Source organism: Acinonyx jubatus, chromosome B1 (assembly GCF_027475565.1).
Source record: "Acinonyx jubatus isolate Ajub_Pintada_27869175 chromosome B1, VMU_Ajub_asm_v1.0, whole genome shotgun sequence".
In the NCBI taxonomy this organism is placed as follows: Eukaryota; Metazoa; Chordata; class Mammalia; order Carnivora; family Felidae; genus Acinonyx; species Acinonyx jubatus.
Window position 1 is genome coordinate 38510383 of NC_069382.1, and position 12502 is coordinate 38522884.

The window sequence follows — 12502 nt, forward strand, 5'->3', positions numbered from 1 at the left end:
TTACCCCCCAAATACAAAAAAACTGGGGTGCCTATATGGCTCAGTTGGTTAAGCGTCCAACTCTTATTTCTAGCTCAGGTCATGATCTCACAGTTCATGAGTTTGAGCCCCATGTTGAGCTCTGCACTGATGGTCTCTCCCCCACTTGCGTGCATGTTCTCTCTCTCTCAAAATAAATAAGTAAACTTTTTTTAAAAAATAGCATTTTTTAAAGAATTGTATTTTAAACAATACTAATTCACTAATTCAGAAGGATACATGCACCCCTATGTTTGCTGCCACATATTTACAATAGCCAAATTATGGAAGCAGCCCAAGTATCCATCAATAGATGAATGGGTAAAGAAGATGTGATGTATACACAATGGAATATAATTCAGTCATAAAAAAAATGAAATCTTGCCATTTGCAACAACATGGATGAAGCTAGAGAGTACTGTATAATGCTAAGCAAAATGAGTCAATCTGAGAAAGACAAATACCATATGATTCCACTCACATGTGAAATTTAAGAAATAAAACAAATTAGCAAAGGAAATAAAAAAGAGAGACAAGCCAAGAAATAGACTCTTAACTATAGAGAACAAACTGATGGTTACTGAGGGGAGGTGGGGGGGGGGGGGGAATGGGTGAAACAGGCAAAGGGGATTAAAAGTACACTTACCAAGAAAAGCACTGAGTAATATATAGAATTGTTGAATCATTATATTGTACAACTGAAACTAATATAACACTGCATGTTAACTATACTGGAATTAAAATTTAAAAACTTAATTTAAAAAAAGAGTATGGGCTTTGAAAACAAACAAACCTAAGTACCAGGCTTTGTTCTGCCATACACCAGTTGCATAACTTTGGATAAGTAACCTATCTTCTCTGGGCCTCAATTTTATCATCTGTAAAATGGAGATATTTGTATAATGGGCCTATGATAGCTATTATCATTATACATCAACTTCTGGTTTTTCTCTCCTTCCCTGCAAGGGTACTTCCCAGTCCCCCTGCAGTTGGATGGTGTCATGTGACCAGTTCTGACCAATGAAACATGGACAGATGTATGGCATGTTGCTTCCAGATCTGGACAATGAAAAGCACATGCATGACGCTGCAGCCCCACTCTTATCCAGCCTGGGGTTGAGGATGACAAAGTCGTGTTGATACTGGAGCAGCCTGGATCACCAAGTCACCTCATCAAGTCCTGCTGCCCAGACTACAGTGCACTTTGCTCTGTTGTGTGAAGCCACTGAAACCATGGCATTGTGACCACAGCATAATCTAGCATATCCTGACTAATACCCTCTTTGTGACTCTTGCTGTGATGGTCAAATAAAACTATAAAGGAATTATAAAAAATCGGCCCCTACTATTAACATTGTAGAGTGGTTAAATATGAGAACTAGGATTGTAAACTCAAAACACCTAATTTATAGTCCATTTATTCCCTCAACAAATATGTATTGAGTATCTATAATGTGTGAGGCCCCATCTGGGAGCTGAATATAAAGTGATGAACAAGACAGACGCTATAGCTCATAACGCCCCAAGAAATAAATACATCTTTAAAAATCTTCTAGGAACCCCTTTCTGAGGGAGTTTAGACACAATCCTTCAGGAATATATATGGATATGTTCTAATGACTTGGAAAGGAATGAAGCCCTGCCCTGGGAAGGATCTGAACTGTTATAGCACCCATGTAGGTAGCTCCCAACGCCTCAAGTCAGCCCACACGTGGGACTCACTGAACCATCCTGCCTGCTAACAAGAGCTCTAAGTGTCCAAGGCACTTGCCAGAAACGATAGAGACACACAGTGAAAGAACTCTGATTTCCATCAAGGATATTCTAGTGAACAAATAGTTTACTAGCATCAAAATCTCACAGTGTACCCTACAGCAATTTGCCAGGTATCCAGTTCACTTTATGAAATGTGTGAGCTGGAGATAGATAGACCTCCTAATATTTTTAATTTCACTGTTTCCTCCTTGATTCTCAAAACTCTACTTTTCATGAGCAGGAAATTTTCCCATAACTCCTCCTCAGAATTGAATTGCTAGAATATTCTTGACTGGACCACTAAACTGTTGCCAGACACATTCTCAATGTAATGGTTTTGAGTCCCTGATACAGCCGTATTTTCTTTTACTTGAGTAAAATGATTACATCTGGAAAGTGTATAAACTTGGACTCAAAACTCAAAATCAGTACCCACTGCATCAGAAAAACAACACTATTAATTCTAGGCAGATTCCTGTAGAATTTAACCGTGAGGCACTATAGCATTTCTCAGTAGTGGATCTGTCACACTCAAATCTAATTTAAATTCCAACAACTTTGCTTTAGAAGCTTTTCCATGAAATCTGGTATTTTCCTGACTTGCCTGCTGTAAATTCTATTAACCAAACTCTGCAGGACCTTACACTACTCTTGAATAATTCTACACTTGGAAAAAAACAAACAAAAAAAGATTATGAAACTGCCAGCAAACACCTTTTATATTTCAGAAGGTAAACTTACGAGTTTAAGGCTTAAACTTTGGTTGTTTTTCCTTTCAGAACATCCAAAGGTTGAATTCAAACTCTGGACAATCACATTTTCCAAGGCACAGGAGAGAAGGCCTAATGAAAGCCTATTAGAGTTTGGGACCCACAGGTGAGACTCAGGCTGCTAAACCCGAAACAAAATCTCACTTAGTCCTCTCCTGCCTTTCCTTCAGCAACGATGGAAACATCTGGGGCAAAGGCAGATTCAGTATCATTTTTCTGACTCATCTCTCTAAGTCCCTCAGTCCGTGGGGTTTTCGGGTCTCCTGGGACATGGAACCTACTCTCCTTACCAGTAACAGTGACCTGTAGACCCTGTCTGTCTCTTCCAACCATCTCTCCTCTTCACATCTCCTTCCTAAACCTTCAGGATACCCAAGTCCCTCCTGGGCTCCCTCCTCACCTGAACCCACCAGACCCACACTCCATGTCCAGTCCTAGGGGAGCCGGCTTTCTCCAGTAACAACAGATGGGAGTTAATGGGATAATAAACCAGATCACACCAGGTTAACAAAAGGCCTTGCTCTGGTTAAGACATCTACTAAACAGCACTGCTTGTGGGGCTGGAGCACAGGGCAGACCCCGGGGACTCCGCCTGAGCCCATCCAGTGGCCCTGCGTGCCCTACTTTGGGGAGGGGTCATCAAAACAAGATGTTGCCTTGAGACCACATGATCCTTCAAAAAGAAGTACTATTTCTTTTTTAAGTTTCATAACACTCACTCAAGGCACTTTTTAAAATGTATAAAAACATTCTGAAATGTAGGAAGAAACAAAACCTATAGATGTTCACTGACATCCTCAGATAAGATCACCTTAAATAAATTAAACAAACAAAACCTTCCCAACAATGTGCTGAAGAGGTAGCAAGGGAAGCAAAGCCATGACTCATGACAAACAAGTGAACTCCAAACGCCTTCAGCTTGCTTGCTAGTGTTTTGCTTCATGGTGCCCCCAGCCAACCTTATCTGTAAAGAGCCAGATAGTAAATATTTTCAGCCTTGTAGGCCACATAAGGTTTCTGTTGCATATTCTTCTTTGGTTCATTTTACAGCCCTTTAAAAGTGTAAAAACCATTCTAGCTTGAGGGCATTCGCTGGCAGCCTTTGGCCACATTTGGCCATTTGCAGGCTGTGGTCACACAGTTCTGCCTTGGAACATCTTTGGTGCTCACACAGGGCCACCTGATGACCATCTCTGACCCAACAAAAACTAAGAAGCTTTTGTTTAAAAGGAAAGTGCCTTTCTAGATAGGCACTAAAAAAGTTCAGTTCTGCCTAAATCATTTTATTGGTTTTACACAGTTCCAACAAAAATCCTAGAGCTATTTATGTTTCCTTTTAGTTATTATTTTATTGGTTTTTACTTCAGGGTGGGAGGGGAGAGAGGTCAAGGGAAATAGAGGTCAAATAAAGAATTGGGCTAAATGATGCTATAATTTATATTTTAGAAAAGGTTAAAATAAGTAAGTTCTAGATAATACTGGAAGAAGGAAAAATACAATCTTTCAAGTAATAAACCATATTATAAAGATACAGTAATTAAGAGTATCATTCTAGGATAAATCAGAAACAGATCAATAAAACAAAACAGCATAGAAACAGACCAAAAGTTAGATAAAACATAAATACATGATGAAGTCATGAAGTGTGATGATACAATGGCTTATTTAACAAAAATATTGCAGGGTCAACTGATTATCTATAGGGGGAAATCACGTTAGATTTTTTTAATCCCAAAATGTACTCCAAGGTAAATGCCAAGTAAATCACAGAGTTGAAGTTGTAAAATTCCATTAGAGGAGCTAGAAAAAAAAACCATATAGTTAAATATACTTATCTTCCTGTATTTGAAAAGACTTTCTTCTTTTTTGAAATCTAAGGGAAAAAGACTTTTAAAACTGATGGCAGAAATCACACTCACACAAAAGATAACAACTGACAACTGAAAAATCAAAATTAGTAAATTAAATTAGCATATTTAATTTTACATCATAAATTATATATTCTATAGTATATCATAAATTACATAGTAAACTAAAGTGCTCAGTAAAATTTAGTAAGTTAAACACAGGTAAACATAAAAAAAAAATTATAAAAATATAAAGGCCAACAACTAATTAGGAAAATTTTCAACAAATGAAATGGAAAAAGGGTCAGTATCCTTGGCATATAAAGATCTCTTGTAAGCTGTAAGAAATATACCAAACTTCAATAGATAAAAAGTAGAGAGTTTTTTAAATGACTCAAAAAAATTAATATATAGATAAAAATGTTTAGCTTTACTGGTAACCAAAGAAATATAAATCAAAATAGCACCATTAGCGTTTGCTTATCAAATTAGCCATGTACAGTGCATGGGGGCAATGAGTCCTACAATCTTCCCCCACTGCTGGCTGGAGTGGAAACAAACTCTGGTAAGTAATCTGGCAAGCGTTATTTACCATGTATCTCTAAAGTGGTCATATTTTTTATTATTAATTTCACTTCAAGGAATCAATATAAATGAAACGATCATAAATCTGGACAAAAATGGATTCACTACAGCGGACCTGGGAGCATTATACATAAAATGAGAAATGATTTAAATGCCTAACACTGGGGAATGGTTAGTAAGCTATGGCATATACATACTATGAAATACTATGTAGCCATTAAAATTATATTCATGGAGAGTTTTTAATGATGGAGAATTTATTATCTACATTAATTGAGAAAGAATACAAAATTGTGTATGTGCTAGGATCTCATTTGTGATAAAATTCACTCACACTCACACACACACACACACACACACACACACACACACAGGTTAAAAAGAAATATGCCCAAATGTTCAAGAGTGGTTATCACTAGAAAGAAAGAAAGAAAGAAAGAAAGAAAGAAAGAAAGAAAGAAAGAAAATAAGAAAGGAAATGTTGATACTCATCAAGCCAAAACTTACTCAAAACCAGAATTACAGAACTGACAGTGACCTCATGCATCTAATCTTTGTATTGTAGATTAAAAATAATTAGGGGTGCCTGGGTGGCGCAGTCGGTTAAGCGTCCGACTTCAGCCAGGTCACAATCTCGCGGTCCGTGAGTTCGAGCCCCGCGTCAGGCTCTGGGCTGATGGCTCAGAGCCTGGAGCCTGTTTCCGATTCTGTGTCTCCCTCTCTCTCTGCCCCTCCCCCGTTCATGCTCTGTCTCTCTCTGTCCCAAAAATAAATAAACGTTGAAAAAAAAAAATTTTTTTTAAATAATTAAAAGTACTCGGGGTGCCTGGGTGACTCAGCTCAGGGCATGATCTTGCAGTTCAAGTGGGTTCAAACCCCACATTGGGCTCTGGGCAGACAGCTTGGAGCCTGGAGCCTACTTCAGATTCTGTGTCTCCCTCTCTCTATGTCTCTCTCTCTCTCTCTCTCTCTCTCTCAAATATAAACATTAAAAAAATTTTAATTAAAAAAATTAAAAGTACTTTATGAAACTGAGACATATCCCCCATGTATCAGCATCTTAACCCAACCTACAGTCAGGCCAATGCCAATCATGCTTCTTTGTGAACATCAGCAGAGTACTCTGTATAGGCAAGACACAGGTCTAAAGTAAAAGAACCAGCATCAATCAAAGTTAAGGGTCCATGTAAAAGCCCTGTAAGCAGGAAAATTTAATTCATTAAGTTGAAAATGATCAATAACCTTGATTTTGTTATTATTAGATTGTCAGAGCAACACATTATAATTCATTTAGACCTGCTCTCACTGTGGCAGGAAGCTGGGAAACAGGATTCACCAGCTACTAGATTCTAATACAATAAACAAAGGAAACAATGTACTGGGATTCTTAATGAATTAAGTAGGGAGAAACAACTCTTGGGAGCATGATGCAATAGTATTAAGATACAACAGTAGGGAATACTTAAAACACCCTCTAATTAGAACAAGAAGGATCTAATCCAAATGCAGATAACAAAAGGTGTAGAAAGTACTCAAGTAACAAGTTCATTCTGGCAGAATGCTGTGGTGGAAACAATGGAGACTGTGGAGTCACACAGACAGGGCCTGGAATCCCAGTGCATCCATCTATAAACTTCACTCTCTGGCAAGATCCTTAACCTCTCAGAGCATCAGTTTCCTCATCTGTCAAACATAGATAGTAATTAACCTTTCAGGGTGGGGGTAAGGTTTGAGATAATAGATATTAGACATCTGGTTCAAAGCCCAGTATGCCTAACAATGAATGGAACCCATTATTCTCTTGATGAAAGACCAGGGACCAAAGAAGCCAGCCACGTGTCCCTGATGCTGTGGGCACTGCTTCCCCTTTCCTGGCCAACTTGCAGGCCCTGGGGGGGGGGGGGGGAGAAGGGGGAGCCTTGGTTGGTGCTGGCAGGGGGGCCAGAGACAGGTAGGAAGAGAATGATCTAACAATAACCCTCAGTGATTATATGGAGCCCAGACCCTGACAGTCCTTGAAGTTTCCCCCAGGCAGTGCTGGCCTGGGTTCTGCTCCACTACACCCCAACCCAGACTCCAAAGAGCCTGGAACAGACCTGAGGACCAAGGGGTAGAAAAAAAAGCAAAAATAATCCCTAGAGAAGGAACAAAATAACCACAGAAGGGGGCAAAATGCATGTTATAGAAAATACAATAAGCCTTATAAATGAAAGAAAAGTAACAAGAAATAAATTAAGAATGAGAAATCAACAAATCCAGAATAAGTCAATTCAGTAACACTTTAAAAGAGATGTTGAACACAAAGAATGAAGGAAATTGGCAGTGATGGGAAGAATTAATGAAGACAAAAATCAATACTCAGTAGAAAAACAAGAGAAAAATACTAGAAATACAAGGTAAGTGTGCGTAAAATAAGAATGGGTCCTGGTGTGCATAAGGATCCTAAGAGAATTAGACAATGACCTTACTGATTGAGAGAGAGACAGAGAGAGCAAGAAAGCGTGTGTATTTACAAAGCTCTAGTCATCTCCAAAAGCTGAGAAAGATCCTGGGTGGTATTACTGATCACTGAAAAATTAAAGGGCAATTCTGACAACTTATCAATATATTAAGCCTCCGTTTTTCAGAGAAGTAATAAAGATAATTTGAGGAGATAATTCAAAATCATTTAGCAACATCAAAATTGATTGTAATTATATTACGGGTAGTTGAACAAGGAATAATAATGAGCCCTTATTTAGAAAAACACAACTGTGTCAGACAAATGTGACAGCTTCTTGCATTGGTATAGACAAGTCTATTTTTAGGTGGCAGGACAGCACTGTGGATAAGGAAGCCCCATCTTCAGTGTGAGAAAGACCTGAGTGTCAATCTCAGAGCTATCCCCTTACCAGTTTGGACATGTTAGTTAATCTCTCTAAGCCTTAATTTTTCATCCACCTCATTGATGTTTGTGACAACTAATAATTAATTGAAAGAAAGACATAGCACATAGTAAGAATCACATAAATGGTAACCTATTTTGAAGCTTTACAGCATCTATTGTGTTGAGCTAGAATTTAAAGGTAGTGGTGCAGGGACATACTTCCTCAATGTCAAGATCTTGTCAAGTGGCTAAGAAAAAATGACAGCCATGTTGATAAACTCCTCAGAGAATTTATGTATTATTTCCTTTGTCCTAGCAACAAGGTTAGCACTAGATGGCTGAATGATTGAGCTTACCACAGAATATCTGTGAACCCTGCCTGTCTATTGGTCCCCTAAAAAAGAGCAAATCTTCTGTGGCCCCATGCCATCCCCCACAATGAACCTCACAAACCCACAGCAGCCAAACTCAGGCATCACAGGCTTACCTGAAAAGCATTTACTGGAGTCTCACAGATGCAAGGGTATTCCTACAAGGTCGGGAGAGGTCAGCTGAGAGCCTGCTGCATATCACCGTGACCGTGTGCCACATTCAACGCACCTGATATCCAACAAGTATGTCCTGACTGATGCCAGGGACTAAAAATAGCCATGCACTGGCACACCTCTTGGAATGTAAAGTTGTCTTTGTTTCTCTTGCAATTCTTCAGCTCATCTGAATATTCAAAAAGAATCAAGTAATCATCAGCTAAATGGATTAAAAATGTGTATTTTCATGTTAATCTTAATTCTCACCACAGACTAGTGTTGTGTTTCAGAAGAGCAATATATTATAAACTCTATAAAATTCAATGGCTGAATTATTTACAAAATGTAGAATAGATAAGAAGGGGCCTGCAAGTATTTTGGGTCATTCAAAAATTACTAAGCGAAGGTCACATGTCGGGATTCTGGTCTTACTTACTTTGGAGAGTATATTAATTTTTTTAAATATTTAGAAGAAACTGTTTTGCCGACATCCTAAGTAAAAGCTATATGGTAGGCTCTGTTGGCAGCAGGAATGTGGACAGTGAGATGTTCGAGTAGAAGGAAGCGCTCTATGCTGTGCTAATCTCAGAAAACGAGCCCAGCTGACAGTGCAGCTGTGCCAAGAGGCTTCAAGGAGCATCCAGAGGCCAGACCCTATGCAAACCAGAACAGGAAACACACAGTTGTGCAGGGGAGTTTTCCCAACTCTTTGTTTCAATATCTCTACAATACTTTCCAAGTCAGTGAATATAATGACAGTTTGTTGCACATCATGTAGTTCCTCTTTGAAAACAGCTCACTATTGAGCAGGAGCCCTGCTTCGCTCTCTTTCCCTCTCTCTCTCTCTGCCCCTCACTCACTTGCACCCTCCCTCAATCAATCAATCAATCAAAACAGCTCACTTTTCCACCTTTTGCTCCTTCAAACCCTTACAAGCAAGATACTACCTTCCTACTCCTACCACCAAACTATTCCAAAGAATTTAGCAATCTTGATAGAATTTCCAAATATGTATGGGTATTTTTATTATATATTCATGAAAAAAATTGGATTTTTAAAAATTACAGTTCAAATGTGACTATGAAAACAAGTTAGGAGAGTGCTTTTGCGAGCCTAACCATCTAACCCTTCAATTGCACTCCTAGGTACTTATTCAGATAAGTTGAAAACTTATATCTGAAACAAATTTATGTCCTGAATACAAATGTTTATAGCAGCTTTACTCATAACACCCAAACTTAGAAGCAACCAAGTATCTAAGATGTCTTTCAATAGGTGAATGAATAAATAATCATATATCCATTAAATGGAATATTATTCAGTGATAAAAATAAATGAGTTTTCAATCCCTGGAAAGACATGGGAGGGGAGGGGACTTTAATGCATATTCTAAGTAAAAATTCAGTCTGAAAAGGCCTCGAACCATATGATTCCAACTATATGACATTCTAGAAAATTTTAAACTATACAAACAGTAAGAAGACAGTAGTTGCCCATGTGAGGGGGCGGGGCTGAGGGTGGAGTAAAGGGCAGATGGACAAATAGGTCAAGTTAGGGGATAATATTCAAATTACTCTGTATGATATTTAATACTTTCATGAATACAGGACATGAAAGCTATACAACCCAAAAAATAAACCCTAGAGTAAACTATGGACTTTGGTTAATAATATAGTATTGGTGCCTGGGTGGCTCAGTCAATTAAGCGTCCGACTTTAGCTCAGGTCATGATCTCGCAGTTCATGAGTTTGAGCCCTACATCAGGCTCTGTGCTGACAGCTCAGATCCTGGAGCCTGCTTCAGATTCTGTCTCCCTCTCTCTGCCCCTCCCCCACTCACACTCTGTCTCTGTCTCTCTCTCAAAAATAAACGTTAAAAAAATTTTTTTTAATTGTATCAATATTGAATTATAACTTGTAACAAATGTAGTCTATACCAGTGCAAAAGTTAACACTAGAGAAAACCATGGGTTGGGGGAAAGGAAACACACGGGAACTCTATGTGTCTGTTCACTTTACTGTACACTTTTAACTGCTGTAAGAAATAAAGTTTATTGGAGGGAGCCAAGATGGTGGAACAGCATGGAAGTTTTTTGTATGTCTCACATCCATGAAATACAGCCAGACCAACACTAAACCATCCTGCATACCTAGAAAACTGATTAGAGGATTAACACAACAATCTGCACAACCTGAACCACAGAATTCAGCAGGTACGTGGCACAGAGAGGTGACTTGAGGAGACAGAGGCTGTGGAGGGCAGGGAGGTGCTTTTGCGTGCAGAGAGGACAGAGACAATGGGGAGAATACGGGAGAAGCACCACTTCCCAAAAGCAGCTGGAGAGAAAGAGGAAAATTGGAAACAGCCACAGGGACTGAACTAAAAAGGGAGAAAGGAGAGGGTTTAAATCCATTAAGACTGTAAACAGGGGGAGCACAGAGCCTGCAACTCCACAGCTCAATACCGGAAAGTGCTCTAGTGGGAAGGGAAAAGACCCAGGAACAGAGTGGGGTCTGGGAGGTTCTTGGGCCACACGGGGAGAAGTGGTTCCACTGCTGGAAGGACATTTGGTAGGGGCTGTGAGGCAACCTGGGCCCAACAGACCCCAGAGAATGGCCACATTCGCTGGTGCTGGAACAAGGTCGTTAAGGGTGAAGCCTGGTGCCAGATGTGTGTTGTGATTTTCCATAATCCTTGAAACGCTGCTGCTAAACTATCTCAAGAACTTTTTCTGGGGCAGGCTGGCACCTGGCCGTAGTCTCTGGGCATCGGCAGCAGCACGGTCCCACAAACTTTCCTGGGTACAGCTGGCATTTGGCCATTGCTTGGTTAAACCCTCTGCAGAGGGGCAGAACAGGTCAAAGCCGCAGTCCCTCAGAAGTAAGGGGCCACAGAAAACAGCCACATCTGAGACAAAACTCAGGAGAGAAGTACAACCTGGGGCTTGGTCACAGACAGTGTAAAAGCAGGGAGTGGACAAAAGCTGAAGACAAAGGACAGGTGCATGATTGCTGATCAGGTAGAACAGAGTTCGAATACTAGGAACTGGGTAGCTGGGTGACACCATTTTCACCGCTCCTGCACATGCACATATGCACCTACAAGCGCCACAACAATCAACCCCAGTAGGCTAGCAGCGCCGTCAAGTGGAGAATGGAGCCATTACACTAAGCCCCGCGCAAGTGGGCCAACCGCAGTCTTCAAGAATAGAAGTCTCACCACCTGATTAGCTTATGGACTATAAAGCGCTTCACAGTCTGACTTCTAGGGGGAAACGAAGTAATTTCAGTAGTATTTCAGTCTGTTGGCAGGTCCATCTATTCAATTTTCTTTTATTTTTTTTCTCTTTTTCACTTCTTTTCTTTTTCTTCAATACAGAAAGAGAAAAAATTCATTTTTTAATTTTTATTAAAAATATTTTTCTTTAATTTTTTCTACTATATTTTTTACTTTTGTGTGAATTTTTTCAAATTCTAGTTTACTTCCATCATTTCATTTTAGTCTACTTCAGTGTATTCACTTTTTCAAATTTTTAAATGATTTCCTTTTATTTTCTTCTTTCCCCTTTTTCTCTAACATATCAAGCCACTTTCAACACCCACACCAAAACACACCTAGGATCTAGCATCATTTATTTGGGGGTTTTTTGTGTGTTTTTAATTTTTTAATTTTAATTTTTTTTAATTTTAATTTTTTCTACCTCAATAATTCCTTTTCTCCCTTCAAAATGATGAAACGAAAGAATTCACCCCAAAAGAAAGAGCAGGAAGAAACGACAGCCAGAAACTTAACCAACACAGATACAAGCAAGATGTCTGAACCAGAATTTAGAATCACAATAATAAGAATACTAACTGGAGTCGAAAATAGATTAGAATCCCTTTCTGTGGAGATAAAAGAAGTAAAAACTAGTCAGAATGAAATAAAAAATGCTATAACTGGGTTGCAATCATGAATGGATGCCACGGCGGCAAGGATGGATGAGGCAGAACAGAGAATCAGTGATATAGAGGACAAACTTATGGAGAATAACAAAGAAGAATAAAAGAGATTAAAGCAAAAGAGCATGATTTAAGAATTAGAGAAATCAGTGACTCATTAAAAAGGAACAACATCAGAATCATAGGAGTCCCA

At 39.2% G+C, this 12502-nt stretch overlaps 1 protein-coding gene across 16 annotated transcripts in view; it reads right to left on the reverse strand.

The window, feature by feature from the left end:
- Window positions 1-12502, reverse strand: part of CSGALNACT1 (chondroitin sulfate N-acetylgalactosaminyltransferase 1) — a 341281-nt gene that overhangs the window by 220529 nt on the left and 108250 nt on the right. For 6 of the 16 annotated variants that reach the window (XM_053216483.1, XM_053216482.1, XM_053216485.1 and 3 more), the window contains one exon: window positions 8329-8555. The exons of the other annotated variants lie outside the window; for them this stretch is intronic. The gene's annotated coding sequence lies outside the window, so the exon portion shown is untranslated. The remainder of the gene's footprint in view (window positions 1-8328; window positions 8556-12502) is intronic. 16 annotated transcript variants of the gene reach the window in all.